Source organism: Nyctibius grandis, chromosome 5 (assembly GCF_013368605.1).
Source record: "Nyctibius grandis isolate bNycGra1 chromosome 5, bNycGra1.pri, whole genome shotgun sequence".
Lineage (NCBI taxonomy): Eukaryota > Metazoa > Chordata > Aves > Nyctibiiformes > Nyctibiidae > Nyctibius > Nyctibius grandis.
Window position 1 is genome coordinate 40,543,710 of NC_090662.1, and position 5,319 is coordinate 40,549,028.

The window sequence follows — 5,319 nt, forward strand, 5'->3', positions numbered from 1 at the left end:
GAGAACTATAAGATGAAAATCATGGCTTATAACTAGGGCCTCTTACATGCTCTAACTATGGAATATTCCTTCACCAGCAATTTATTTTCTGCCATGGAAGTTTTCGTTTCTCTGTTCCCTGGGCCATTCATGTGCCACTTTTGTTTTCTAACTGATAATGTTTATTACGCTTGCTAAGCCTAATTTCTTGCACGTGAGGGGATAAAATCTTTGTGGACTTTCCGCTGCCTCAGCATGGGGCAGACTAAGAGGTGGGCTTCGTGTGCGAGTGGGTACAGAGAATCAAAACATCTGGACTGAGGGCAAAAGCTTTTCAGTCTCTTTGGTAATGTAGGGCAAAGGAGCTGAGGAACCGAATGCCAAGGGTTGTAATCCTCAACATGTGGGGAAGAAAGCTGAGAGAAAAAATACGGTAACAGATGTAGAAGGACAGGGTGTTGGCAAACTCAAAAACTATGAGAGGATCCAGTCACCAAGAGAATATGACATGCCTGGCATTAAACACAATCATTACAAACCTTTTTAATTGCGTTAAAGTTCTTCTGTATTTACTCAATGACATGTCTGAAAATTATAGAATTAAAATAAGATATTCTGAGAAAATAAGAGAATTCTGAATCTCTGCAGAAGGCTAGTGCTGCTTTTTTACTGAAAGCAGCAGGCATTCCAGAGGACTTTTGGGTTCGTGTCCATGGAGGGTAGTGACGATGGGTGCCTGAATGAGATACAAAAGGACTACACTGCTTAGAGAGCTCGACACTGGGATTTCTCTTTGTCATATTAATTCCTGGAGATGGAGGTTTGCTCAATAGCCAGGACTCGGAAATATTTTTACACACGTGGCAGATTGTAGAGAATTAACAAGAGCCTTTTTGGTTCCAAACTACACAGGCAGCACCTGAAGCAGAGTGAGAACAGCAACCACGTAGCGTTGTTTGTTAATAGGTCAATGTTCTCCTTTACACATAGCATGTTCTTGAATCACATAGTTTGTGTAGTACCGAGTACCCCGCAGTGAGTACAAAACAGGCAAAGCAGAGTGGGTATGCTAAGACAAATAAATCCAATAAAGAAACCCACAGAAGGAAGAGATTCAGTGAAGGGACTCGTGGGGTACTTGGAATTTGTGTGTATCCTCAGCAATCCATTCATTACATAAGTTACAGCACTACAGCATTACCAGACGTCAAAAGAAGAAGAAATAATGTGAGATTATGGAAAAGTTGAAAGTAAAACACGAATTCTGAGAGCAACAGATGGATAATGAGAGCATTAAAATGTATACATTATCTACAACATGTATTTAGGGACTATTGTCTGGCATGAGTTCTTTGGAAAATCCTAATGACAACTGCAGAGAGATTTAAAAGGGCCCAGACTTTCACAGTTAACAGAATGAATGAGGGAACTTGTACAGCCAACACAATGTCAATAAGAATGATGTAAAATGATATAAAAAATGCTGAACTGTGCATAGTAAAATGTTTCCTAGGGGAAGGAGCAAGGAGTAATAGGTCCTAAAGCATGGCTTCAGTAAATGATAATTTAAATAGGAAATGCTCCAGAGAGTCAGTAAAAAAGCCATGGAAAGCAAAGGTATGTTATAAAAGAAAGCTAAAACCAAATTACAAGGCAGCGCTATAGAATAAATGTCTAGCATCATGCAAAATACATGGAAGCAATTGAAGCAACTACTGTTATCATGTAACAATTCAGCTTCATACATATATTTATATTCTTTCAGACGACCAAAATAGGTCCACATGTATCTAAGAATGGGCATGGAGTTGTCCTTGAGCTGAGGATAAAGGAGCATGGAAAACGTGCCTGGGTAAGAGCAAAAACAAAATGATGCTTAAGACCTATTGGATATTGTTTTTACCGAGATTGCACAATATTCTCAATGCCAGAGGATTTAAAACATTTTATAAATAAAATTGAAACATAATTTCTAAATCATGCACATTCAGTTGCATATGTAAAATGTAGATTTAAGCATGAATTTGAAGGTACCATCTTGGTCAATATAAGATACAGCTGGCTAATTGGCTGTTTGTAGATTTTCATATGGTTCTAACAAATAGCAGGTGTACACTATGTCGCAAATGTGGACGTATGATATTGAAAACTTTCATTCAAGTAATTAGTAATAGCTATTATAGATCTTAGTTGGAAAATTTTCCCTCCTATATTTTTCTAGATGGTTTTCCAATTAATTTCATTTAGACTTGTGAATGATTAGCATTTCTAAAAACTGCTCTTATGTACATTTGAACTTGGACACTTGGAAGATAACACATACATTACAAAATGCCACGAAGATGATTAAGGGAGTGGAACATCTCCCTTATGAGGAGAGGCTGAGGAAGCTGGGTCTCTTTAGCCTGGAGGAGACTGAGGGGTGACCTCATTAATGTTTATAAATATGTAAAGGGCAAGTGTCATGAGGATGGAGCCAGGCTCTTCTCAGTGACATCCATTGACAGGACAAGGGGCAATGGGTGCAAGCTGGAACACAGGAGGTTCCACATAAATATGAGGAAAAACTTCTTTACGGTGAGGGTAACTGAACACTGGAACAGGCTGCCCAGAGAGGTTGTGGAGGTTCTGCCCAGAGAGGTTGTCTCCTTCTCTGGAGACATTCAAAACCCGCTGGACGCGTTCCTGTGTGACATGATCTAGGTAATCCTGCTCCGGCAGGGGGATTGGACTAGATGATCTTTCGAGGTCCCTTCCAATCCCTAACATTCTGTGATTCTGTGATTCTGTGAAAAGGTTCATTTGAAAACTTTGGTTTGCCTATCTATCTTCCCCATTTTACTTCTTGAAGCTTGTAGCAGAGTTAATTCATTTTCCCTGGGTACCAACCCACAAAGTAAGGCTTGTACTCCTTTTTGTTCTTTTATAGCGCCTTACCTTAACTGCTATATGTTTTCTTGTTTCTGCTGTAAACAAGGTTGTTGACTTTAAAATTGTACTCTTCCTTTTATGATGTAACATGTTCTCATTCAGTTCTTCTATCTGTGCCTGTTTCAGCACACCGCTAAGGCTCTAATAATACATGCCCACTTTGTTTCTGCTTATATTACGACAACTCTTTAAACTACTTAGTCACATACTGCTTTTTCCTGGAGATTGAGTAGTGAACTGGCACTTCATTTTCTGCCTGACTGACTCTGCAACACAGATAACTTTCTTCTAGCACATCTTCTGTTTGTTTGTAACATATAATAGAAGTTATCCGGCATTTAATTCATTAACATGCTTTTCCTATATAATTTGTAGCTTTATTATCTCTAACAAGAATACCATGCACAGTAACAAACACATCATTCTCAAAAAAATCCAGTAAGAAGAGGTCAAAGGATGGGCTGAGGAGAGCACTGGAATGGAATTCCTACTTTGCTCTTCTATAACATTTTCCATCTTCATTCTTAAAGGACTTTTACAAAGCTGAATCATTATTTCCATTTGCCTATAGGAGAAACTGAGTCACCTGAAGAGGAAGTGATTTGCCACACAGCAAGTCAGTGGCAGAGCCAAGAGCAAAGAACAAGGCTCTTCATTTCCCGTCTGGTGCCCTCATGACATTAACTCAGTTTAGAGCTCTGCCACAGTCTTCTTTATGACCTTAGGTGAGTCACTTGGGTCTTTTATTCTGCTAACACTGAAGTGCATGTTTAATTTAAGCTTTTTTTTAAGACCACAACTGGCTGAAAACCCTTCACTAGTACATCGGGCATACACACAGATGGTTCATTCTTTCTCACAGGTTCTTTGAAGGGGACAATTTTTTGTTTAGCGCACTGTTATATTAGGTAATATTTTATTTTTCCTGGTGTGTTTATTTTTTCTCAGAAAGTTTTCACAAGGACTAATTTTAGCCAGGGGAAACCTGTGTCTATAGATGATAGAAAGTGGTAAGTTAGAGGAGCCTCTGTTCTGTTGCTCAGAGGGTACGTTACCTGTGTGCTACGGGCCCCCAGTTCTTCAGCTTTGCAAATACTATTTTCATTTTCCATAGACATCTGGAGAACAACTGTCTGCACTCCAGATGAAGTCGTGGTGCAGATGGGAGGAGATTTCACTCCTCTACCTACTGCTCCCTACACAGTATGGATGAAGAGCAGAAAAACACCTTCTTTCCCCTGCCCTACCTCATCCTATAAGCACACAGAGCTCCTCCAAACATTTCCTCTAGGATTCCTCATAAGAATACCTCTGCACTGTCCTACAAAGCCTCATGTGGTACGAAGCAGTCATTTCAGTATTTGGCTTTTAATTTGCTCTGTATTTTGCTAATACTGCTTTCCGCTGTTCCCTCTGCTTTCTTCTATTCCTTTTACCTTTCTTACTTCTTTTTGATACTCTTTCTCCTGTTTCTGCTGTGTCTTCCTGTTTCATTTCTATGCGTTTTCTTCCGTTTTTATGCTTCTTTTCCACAAGAAAAGGGAGGTGTTCCACTCCAGCCCAACTCATCGTAGAGGCACAGAGAGGCGAGCTGGAGAGCTGGCAGGAAGCATTGCTCTTGTCTGGCTATGCAGGGAGAGGACTAGAGTTTTGCTGCTGTGAGGATTTCCCAGAAGTGATATTGGAGCTGGTCCAACAGTTTACAGTAAAAGGACTGCAGTTCTAATGTAAGTTCAGCAAGGTGAAGGCCATCTTTTTTTCAGGTCAGGTACAGTAACCGAGAGTGGCTTGTCAGATGTGTCTCTGGTCTGAGTAATTAAATAACGTTTTTGGACAGGATGCTACATGGTACACCCTGGACTTGAAGGATCCAGCCTTCATATGAAGTCTGACATAGGAGAGGCAGATCTCTGGCCTATAAAGATCATGTGGAGTTAAGAACAAAAGGCCCCATAACTGGAGGACATTATTGTGGGGCTAGGGCATCAGTTTCTTGGCATCCCTACCTCCATTCTACAACCAAGATGCTCAGCAGTGCCAACAAAGTAGCCCGGCTCTGAAGAACACTTAGTTTGCTTACATTTGGGTCAACCTAAGAGGAGGAGTAGGGGGAGAACTGGAGTTATAGCCACCTTTTCCTGAGCAGAAGGCAAACGCCTTACACGCCTTTCAAAATGGTGAAATCTGGTCCTCTTTGCCATGCACTACCCGTGTTCCCTGCTGAGTGACCAGGCGTATTTAACGGTTGGACTTGATGATCTTAAAGGTCCTTTCCAACCAAAACGATTCTATGATTGTATATTGAGTTCAGCAGCTCTGAAGGATGAATGTGGTGCACTGTTGGGCTTGCTGACATGTCATACCCCGCAGAGTAGAAGCTGAAGCAATGGGGCAGAAGCCATTAGCAGC